Source organism: Eriocheir sinensis, chromosome 52, assembly GCF_024679095.1.
Source record: "Eriocheir sinensis breed Jianghai 21 chromosome 52, ASM2467909v1, whole genome shotgun sequence".
Taxonomy (NCBI): domain Eukaryota; kingdom Metazoa; phylum Arthropoda; class Malacostraca; order Decapoda; family Varunidae; genus Eriocheir; species Eriocheir sinensis.
The window spans coordinates 11,750,285-11,760,889 of record NC_066560.1 but is presented as its reverse complement, the minus strand read 5'-3'; positions in this window follow the sequence as shown (position 1 = coordinate 11,760,889).

Genomic DNA, 10,605 nt, shown 5'->3' with positions numbered 1-10,605 from the left:
TGTCCGTACCATATCCCACCTCCCTGGCCGAACCATCACCACGGGTGGGGATGATTCGGACGATTTAGAAACTTGTCTTTCACCACCTACATCTGAAAACTGGAAATAGCTACGAGTGTCATATTAGCAGCCGAAAGAGCCAAAGGATGGAGGAACATTTTGAGATCAACAAAATTACACTACTACTTAAAAGCATCTGAATCATACCGGGTCTCCCCTACTCCCACCCACTCCAGTCCGGCCTGAACCGAAACACCTCTGCAATGAGATGGGAGAGATAACACTGTAATGGCATCCCCCGGCAATAGTTGATACATTGTGACCTTATTTGTGATGTGTCGTGTCCTGCCAGTGATCCTTTGTGGTTTACCTTTCTTGCCCCAACATTCCTGATTGTGATTGGTTACTTTTAATTCGTTCTTATGTTTCTTAGTCGGCACATTGTACCTCCCCGCAGCTCATTTTTTTTATCCTCATTTAGAGAATCTGGAGTTCAGGTGGTCTTTAGGACAGCATGTGGGTAGTCAGCTTGATTGATTCATTGATAGTATATTGTTGCAAGTAAACAACAAAGGAGAAGGGAGGAGCATGCCATCCCAACCCCCAGGCAGTACAGCTTGTTTGTATACATTTTAAGAGTTCAATTCCTTCATTTTCCTTTGATTTATCCCATTTTTTATTATCGTTTTGTATCCATTCTCTGTTTTTAGTAGTTTCACGGGGGGGGCTAATGATTTTATTTATTTATTTATTTATTTATTTATTTTTTTTACGTTGTTGCCTATTGCGCCGGTAGGCATCTTCCCGGTGGGGCCTGATGGTCGGCCCAAGGCTTCTTCCAGGTGGGGCCTGATGGTCGGCCCAGCCCGTTCTGGCGCAGGCGAGTGTTTATAGTGGCGCCATCTTGCATCGGTATGGTTGTGTGGTGAATAATTGATTGATTGATTGATAGTTTATTGTTGCAAGTAAACAACACAGGAGAAGGGAGGAAGTAGTTTGTGTATGTTTGGTGGTTCGCTCCCGCTCATGTGTTTCGTTCCCTCTGGATGGCTCGTTTCGGTTTCGCTTAGCACGTCTCGGTTTATTTCCCTCAGAAGGTGACGTTAGGTAGCTGATTCAGAGCTTTAAGCTTTCGCTGTCTGTCTTTTCTCTTGACACCACCTCCAACCTCTTTCCTTCCGTGTGTCTGGGTGTCTGGGGTGGGTGTGTTAGTGCCCCGTCTATTAATGTGTGGGTGTTAAGAGGCCCATCCATTACTGTGTAGGTGAGTGTGTTAGTGGCCCATCTATTAATGTGGGTGGGTGTGTTATGGGCCCATCTATACTGTGAGGGTGTGGGTGATAGTGGCCCATCTATACTGTGTGGGTGTGGTGGGCCCTGGTGTTTTTTTTTTGGTGGGGCATGGTGTTTTTTTTGGTGGGCCCTGTTTTTTTTTTTTTGAGCCCTGGTGGGTTTTTTTTTGTGGGGCCTTGTGTGTTTTTTTGTGGGGCCTGGTGTTTTTTTTTGGTGGGACCTGGTGTTTTTTTGTGGGGCCTTGTGTGTTTTTTTGTGAGGCCTGGTGTTTTTGTGGTGGGGCATGGTGTTTTTTTTTTGTGGGGCCTGGTGTTTTTTTCTGGGGCCTGGTGTTTTTTTGTGGGGCCTGGTGTTTTTTTTGGTGGGGCCTGGTGTTTTTTTGTGGGGCCTGGTGTTTTTTGGTGGTGCCTGGTGGATTTTTTGGGGGGGCCCGGTGTTTTTTTTGGTGGGGCCTGGTGTTTTTGTGGTGGGGCCTGGTGTTTTTGTGGGGCCTGGTGTTTTATTTGTGGGGCCTTTTTTTTTGGGGGGGGGTGTTGTTTTTTTGGGGGGCCTGGTGTTTTTTTTGGTGGGGCCTGGTTTTTTTTTGGTGGGGCCTGGTGTTTTTTTGTGGGGCCTGGTGTTTTTTTGTGGGGCCTTGTGTTTTTTTTGTGGAGCCTGGGTTTTTTTTTGTGGGGCCTGTTTTTTTTGTGGGGCCTGGTGTTTTTTTTGTGGTGGGGCCTGGTGTTTTTTTTGTGGTGGGGCCTGGTGGTTTTTTTTCTGTGGGGCCTGGTGTTTTTTTTTTGTGGGGCCTGGTGTTTTTTTGGTGGGGCCTGGTGTTTTTTTGGTGGGGCCTGGTGTTTTTTTTTGGTGGGGCCTGGTGTTTTTTTTTGGTGGGGCCTGGTGTTTTTTTTTGGTGGGGCCTGGTGTTTTTTTTATGGGGCCTGGTGTGTTTTTTGTAGGACCTGGTGTTTTTTTTTTGTGGGACCTGTTTTTTTTGTTTTTGTTTTGGCGGGGCCTGGTGTGGTTAATGTTTATAATGATGCCATCTTGGGTGGCACATTCTACCTCCCCGCAGCTCATTTTTTTATCCTTATATAGAGAGAATCTGGAGTCTGGGTTGATAGGTGGTTTTTAGGACATGTGGGTGGTCTTAGGCCATGCGCCGATGACTTATGGTGGTGGTACGTGATAGTGATGGTGGTACATGATAGTGGTGATGGTGGTGGTGGTACGTGATAGTGGTGGTGGTGGTACGTGATAGTGGTGGTGGTGGTGGTGGTGGTACGTGATAGTGGTGGTGGTGGTACGTGATAGTGGTGGTGGTACATGATAGTGGTGATGGTGGTGGTGGTACGTGATAGTGGTGGTGGTGGTACGTGATAGTGGTGGTGGTGGTGGTGGTACGTGATAGTGGTGGTGGTGGTACGTGATAGTGGTGGTGGTGGTGGTATGTGATAGTGGTGATGGTGGTGGTGGTGGTACATGATAGTGGTGGTGGTGGTGGTGGTACGTGATAGTGGTGATGGTGGTGGTGGTACGTTAGAGTGGTGATGGTGGTGGTGGTACGTGATAGTGGTGATGGTGGTGGTGGTACGTGATAGTGGTGATGGTGGTGGTGGTACATGATAATGGTGGTGGTGGTACGTGATAGTGGTGGTGGTGGTGGTACGTGGTGGTGGTGGTACGTGATAGCGGTGGTGGTGGTACGTGATGGTGGTGGTGGTGGTACGTGATAGTGGTGGTGGTGGTGGTGGTGGTACGTGATAGTGGTGGTGGTGGTGGTACGTGATAGTGGTGGTGGTGGTGGTGCCCTTGCCTTGCCTTGCCTTTCCCTTGCACTCAAAAATTTTCTTGGCATGTTGCTGGGGAAAAAAGATCTGAATATGTAGTGAAAGTTGAGTGAAAAGTGTAATAGTGGAAAATAGCAAAAGCGCATAGGCAGGCAAATCAGGGAAAGAAAAGGACAGATAACCTAAGTTCAGGATGAATGCTTAAGCCTTGCCTTGCCCTTGCCTTGATTTGCCCTTGCCTTGACTTAATTGCCTTGCCTTGCCTTGCCCAGCCCTTCCCTTGCCTTGCCCTTCCCTTGCCCTGTCCTGCCTTGGCTGCCAGCCCTGTGCGTCTCGCCTTCTTGGCTGGCTGGCCTTGTGCGTTCCCTGACATTGCCTTCTTGGCTGGCCAGCCCTGTGCGTCTCGTCTTCTTGGCTGGCCATATATAGCCCTGTGCGTTGTCCTTCCCTTGCCTTGTCCTTCCCTTGCCCTGACCTTCCCTTGTCCTGCCCTTCCCTTCCCTTGCCCAGCCCTTCCCTTGCCCTGCCCTTCCCTTGCCTTGTCCTGCCTTGGCTGCCAGCCCTGTGCGTCTCGTCTTCTTGGCTGGCTGGCCCTGTGCGTTCCCTGACCTTGCCTTCTTGGCTGGCCAGCCCTGTGCGTCTCGTCTTCTTGGCTGGCCATATATAGCCCTGTGCGTTGGTCTCCCTTGCCTTGTCCTTCCCTTGCCCTGACCTTCCCTTGCCCTGCCCTTCCCTTGCCTTGCCCTGCCCTTCCCTTGCCTTCCCTTGCCTTGCCTTGCCCTTTATTCACTTGTAATAATACTGAGCACTTCAGGATGAACTTAGGTTTTCTGTCCATTTCTTTCCCTGATTTGCCTACCTATGCGCTTTTGCTATTTTCCATTATTACATTTTTCACTCAACTTTCACTACATGCTCAGATCTTTTTTTGCAGCAACATGCCAAGAAAATTTTTGTGTGAGGTATTAATTTCACTGCTTCCTCTTTACATCCTTATGGTCCTAACACGGTACTTCTTCCTCCGTCTTCCTCCTCCACTCTGCTATGCCACTCCTCTTCCCCAATGATCTCCACCACAGATGCTAATAGCCTTTGCCTCTCCTCTTCATACCTGTCACAGGCCACTATCAGGTGCTCTTTTTGTTTCTTTTTCCCCTATACAAACGCTGCAGTTTTTGTCCTTCTCATCTCTGCTTCTTTCATTTACTTGTTGTTCCAGTCCTTGCCTTGAACAGCAGCTAAATCCCCCAGTCTCCCTACCATTCCCTCCTGGCTGGGTTATATCTTACGACAAGTTACCAAGGAATATTGCAAGGGAATATATAAAAGTATTGACTAAACTATACATAAGAAGAATGAAGTGGAAAGGTTCTGACCTATATGTATATATCTAAGTGTGTTGTAAGGAATATTTTTAAAACTTAAAGTACCAGGTTATATTTTCATGCATGTTCGTACTGCGCGATATGTTTACGCATCAATGAAGTCTCGGGTTATATATTTGTAAGTGTGCACTGCTGCTCCGGCTATCGCAACCCTTACTTCTGCTACCCATGTACTGCCCAGACCTTTAATATACCCCAACTTCAGCATCTCCATTTAAGAGAAGCACTGGGGGGCAGCATGGGCCAGGCAAAAGGCGTAGGAACTGGCACGCGCTATAGATAAAATCTGCTTTGTGTTGTTGCTCCTCGTACTGTGGCAATGACACACGGTACCAAACACCCCGTTATACAGTGTCTGCAGTAAGGGTTATACGTGATGATTTCTATACGCAAGTAAATATACGTAACGAAAAAAGGTTGATTAAAATGCTTTGTTTCGTTAGGGATGATTCTTGATGACATATGATTGTAGGTCTGCAGGAAGGGTTATACGTGATGATTTCTATACATAAACTAATATACATAACAGGAAAATGAAGAATGAGATGTTTGTATAAGGTCAAAAGGGCTGATTCTCGATGATGTGTGTGTGTGTGTTGCATTCTCCCATATATACACTCCAAGCTTACATGAAGGGCTATACGTACTGAAATTTATAAAATCAATTATACATAAAAGGATAATGATGAATATTCATCAAGAAGTTTGTATAGGGTCAAAAGGGCTGATTCTCGACGATGTATGTCTGTATTGCTTTCTTTTATACGCTTCTTGCTAGTAGGAAGGGCTATACGCACTGAAATTTATACACGAGCAATTATACTTATATTTGTAAGTATATGTACGATGCGACATTTTAAGCGTACGTTACTGGGTTATATTTGTAAGTATATGTATGAAGCGATATATTTACGTATGTTTAGGTGGTATAGTTTAAGCAAAAGGTACTGGGTTTATATTTCTAAGTGTGTGTACTAAACTATATATTTACATGTCTACCAGTGGGAGTGGGATGTATTTTAAGTACGTGCTATGGGAAAATACATATGGGGAGCGTATTAATCTGGCATAATGGTAGTATCGTAACAGCTTTGGTGCTGCTGCGATTGGCTATCAACAACATCTATGGCTTTTGAATGCCAAACCTAACTTCCTCTTCGACTATTCACATTAACCTTTTTGCTGCTGCTGCTGCTATTAACAACTATATATGGTTTCTGCATGACAATATTTGCTGCTACGGCTATTTACAATTTCTACGGATTTTGGGTATTGCAACAAACCCATACACTGTTGATCGAAACAACCCCGCAAGCTTTTGTTACAACACCGCGCACTTTCGTTACAACCACGTATGCTTTCAAAACAATTCTGTACCCTTTTGTTACAGCCCCATGTGCTTTTATAACAACGTGCACTCTTTCGTAACAATTTCCTGACCATATAAAAGAGGATTAGGCCTACGGGGGACACCTCTTGAAAAAAAAAACGCACCAAGACTTTTACCTCAAATCAAGGTGGTGTGGAAATAAAGTCAACACACGAACACACACACAGTACCATACACCCCGTTATACAGTGTCTCCGCCATACGAAGACACACATATACGGTTGAGAGGGCTGATCCTTGATGATGTATGGTTGAATGTCTGCAGTAAGGGTTATACGTGATTTCTAAACGCAAGTAAATATACGTAACGAAAAATGGTTTATTAAAATCCCTTCTGTTTCCTTAGGGATGATTCTTGATGACATATGATTGTATGTCTGCAGGAAGGGTTAGGGATGATTCTTGATGACATATGATTGTATGTCTGCAGGAAGGGTTATACGTGATGATTTCTATACACAAACTAATATATATTACAGGAAAATGAATAAGGTTAGTATATAAGGTCGAAAGGGCTGGTTCTCTGCGATGCATGTCTGTATTGCATTCTGTGTCCAGCTACTTTCTCGTGAACGCAGTCCTTGCCCCATTACTTTTCAACACTTAAATGAATTGCTTATTAGGCAGAGTTATGGATCAGTAAGCCTAATTGTGGAGCATCTGTTTGCAGTATCACACTTCTGTGGAGTCACTGGAGGTCTAGGTACGTGATGGCTCTCAAGGCACTGCACGAGGAGGCGAAACTCTTGAGAAGGGGCTCCTGGGCCAAGATCAAGATACAGGTGAGGAGGCTTACTACGTAGATGAAATTAAAGTCTGTTCATTCTTATGGTGAGGACATTGTGGTCTTGGAAAGGTTCACATACCTTGGTAGAACAGTGCAGAACTACGGCAGGTCTCGTCAAATCTTACGACAGATTCTTTGTCGCGCATTGCCTCGCTCAGCACGGGTGTATACTGTATGGCGTTATCGATAGTTAACTATGCATAAGGACAAAGATCCAAATCTCTTAGTTACATGTGTCCATCCATGTCTTACTGTATGGCTGTGAGACATGGGGCATTGAATAGTGACTTGAAGAGGCGGACTGATATGCTTTTGATAACAAGTGCCTATTCAGAAGCATGGGATATCGCTTGAATGACTGTGTCGAAGCGGTGATAACTCCGTGAAACTGATTCGAAGCTTATTACCTGCATACTCCGTGAACACCAGCTCCGGCTTTACGGGCATGTAGCACCCTACCCAGAACTCGACACTGCTAAGGGGACGTCCACAGAGTTCGTGAATTGAGCAAGTCGATAGATTCTGCCCTGCATGGAGACCTATCCGGAAGAACTCCCGGTTTGGACTCATCAGTCACCCCAGTACAGTTTTCAAGCCTCTGTCCTCCCCCTTCTTCCTGTCTTCCCACTCCTGTCTCCCAATTGCTCTAAATCTGGATTAATGATGCGCATATTTGTTGGCTGTTGGGGGGACGGGGGAGCCGAGTGTGCAGGGGAGGGAAGTGAATCAAGTGTAATTGTTAGTGTTGGTGTGTTGTGGTGACAAGTGAGTGTATTTGTTTTTTGAATGAGTCTATTGTACCGCTGTCTAAAATCTGTTGAGGGCGGCTGTTCCAGTCACGTATGGTGCTTGGAAAGTATGAGTGCTTGTATGCGTCAGTGTTGGTGTGATATGTTTGATATTTATGGATGTGTGTGTTACGAGTACGTTGACTGTTTGCGTTGTGTAGGTATGTTTGCGGGTCAATGTCAATGTGAGTGTTTGTGATCTTGTACATAAGTGTGTGTGCTTGTCTGCGTATGTGAAGAGGGTCTCTCTCTCTCTCTCTCTCTCTCTCTCTCTCTCTCTCTCTCTCTCTCTCTCTCTCTCTCTCTCTCTCTCTCTCTCTCTCTCTCTCTCTCTCTCTCTCTCTCTCTCTCTCTCTCTCTCTCTCTCTCTCTCTCTTTTTCTCTCTTTCTCTCTCTTTTTCTCTCTTTCTCTCTCTTTTCTCTTTTTCTCTTTTTCTCTCTTCCCAGTTCCCATGCACAGTAGCCGAACTCCACCGCGGGAAGTTTGTACAGGCTGCTCGATTCTTCCCAGGAGAATGATTCCTTTCATGTTTTTGCCACCATGAATTGATACTCCTGGAAATGCCCAAAACTTATACGAAAGCCTTGTGAAGTATGTGTACTTTGGAGACGAAATGTTTTAAAATACAACCATTTTCTGGATATATACTAAACTGCAAAGTCCACAAGAGTATAATGTTAATGGAATAAAAGAAAATAAGAGAAGATTCAGCTGGGAGGAGGAGGGGCATTTAATTGTTTCTCAGAGTCATTAAAACAAAAGTATATATTTATTCATTTTGTAAAAGAGAAGATCCAGCTGGTGCATGCGTTTAAGGGAATGATAGAAGAACGATTGCTCGAGAAAATGGGACATGTTTTGGGGAGATATCTTAGTCATGGCGTGCAATGTCTATATCTTGATTTCGTATATATAGGCTCTCTCTCCCTAGGCATATCCATTAAGGAGTAAGGAGGTGATAGGAGGGAATTGCTCGAGAGAATGGAGGCTGAGGGACATGTTTTGGGGAGATATCTTAGTCATGGCGTGCAATGTCTAGATCTTGATTTCGTATATATAGGCTCTCTCTCCCTAGGCATATCCATTAAGGAGTAAGGAGGTGATAGGAGGGAATTGCTCGAGAGAATGGAGGCTGAGGGACATGTTTTGGGGAGATATCTTAGTCATGGCGTGCAATGTCTAGATCTTGATTTCGTATATAGGCTCTCTCTCCCTAGGCATATCCATTAAGGAGTAAGGAGGTGATAGAAAGGGAATTGCTCGAGAGAATGGAGGCTGAGGGACATGTTTTGGGGAGATATCTTAGTCATGGCGTGCAATGTCTAGATCTTGATTTCGTATATAGGCCCTCTCTCCTACATATCCTCCTTTAAGTAAGGAGGTGATAGAAAGGGAATTGCTCGAGAGAATGGAGGCTGAGGGACATGTTTTGGGGAGATATCTTAGTCATGGCGTGCAATGTCTAGATCTTGATTTCGTATATAGGCCCTCTCTCCCTAGGCATATCCTTTAAGGAGTAAGGAGGTGATAGAAAGGGAATTGCTCGAGAGAATGGAGGCTGAGGGACATGTTTTGGGGAGATATCTTAGTCATGGCGTGCAATGTCTAGATCTTGATTTCGTATATATAGGCTCTCTCTCCTAAGGCATATCCATTAAGGCAGAAACCGGTAAATATGCAGCTCTGAGTATTACAATCTGGCAACGGTGGTACAAGGTCTTGATGGCGTGCATTGAATGGAAGGGAAGCTGCGAATAAGATGCGTGTTGAATAGAATGAGTTAATGAGTCTGCCCAAGCGAGAGACTCATTAGTAGGACTGGTAATTACTGGGGCGTGTCCATAGCTTGATTACTGCCATTAGGGGATCATCAAAGACACGTGGAGGGGTACAATTTATGTTGATTAATAATTTCGCGTGGGGTGAAATATCGTTATGCTTTTTTCTCTCTCGTTTTTTTTATGTATTTTCTTCTGTTTGTGTGTTTGTATTTCGCTGTGGGGGGGGAGGGGGGGGGTTATGGCAAGCACCTCCTTTGATATGCAGATTTTTTTTAGGATTACGCGGGAAATAAAATATCGTTATGCTTAATTCGTGTTTTTTAATATTTTTTTGCCAGTCCCTGTGCCTCTGTCTTGCCCATGGGGGAGGCGGGACAAGCACCTCCTTCACTGTTGTATTTTTCCGCAGCGATGAAGGGAATCAATCAATAAATCAATTGCTTGTCTTATAACATGAATGCAGTGACAGTATGATACCACATTTCACATACAAACCTCAAAATCATGGAGCTATTTCATTTTTTAAGCATGTTTCGATCGCTTCTTAGCCCGGTAGCAGCGACGGGCCAAATTTGTGGCTTTACCGTGTAGCAGCGAAATTTGTGGCTTTACCGTGTAGCAGCGACGGGCCAAATTTGTCTCATGATATAAAACCCCCAAAATAGATGATACATAATCTGATCACAAATGATTTGATATATATTATGAAATGGTTTGTGTGAGGGGTGATTTTTTTCTCATTTTTCTCGCTTGGAGGGACCATTAAGAAACATGATCCCCGCTGCTACCGGGCCCATTACGATGACATGTTGTCCTCGGCGGCAGCAGCAGCACGCATGGCCTGGTGGTGCTGGTGGTAGAGTCCAAGGAAATAGTTGGTGTTCACAACAATCCGTGTTCAATTTACTTTTTTTAAAGATTTAAACAGAAGACAAGATCAGCACGATTGATCCCCTCGGTAACAATATTCGAGGAGGCGTTGAAACAGTTCGTGGTTTCGAGCCTAACTGGGCTGAGCAATTCTCTTGAAATATGGAGAGATTTTTATGGATTATTGCAGGGATTACATTAGGCCCCGTTCACACTGTGCCGACTCTGGGCCACGACAACCCAGCGACTCAGGGTACACGAGGTCTTGGGTGTGAAATGTTGCTGTGAAACAAGATCTACAGTACCAGGTCTCCTCATTTCCGACGTATTTTCGCAGATGCTGGCGCACTCACGTCACCAGGCTGTTCGAGGGTAGGTTCAGCGGGGCCGATGGGGTCAGTCGCTCTTCCAACCTCCGTGTAGTAACAGCTAGCTGGCAATGCTGAGATATACAAAATATTATAGTTGTTATGCGTACATTTGCGTTTGTGAGTAAAACACACACACACAATACTACTACTACTAATAATAATGACAGCAT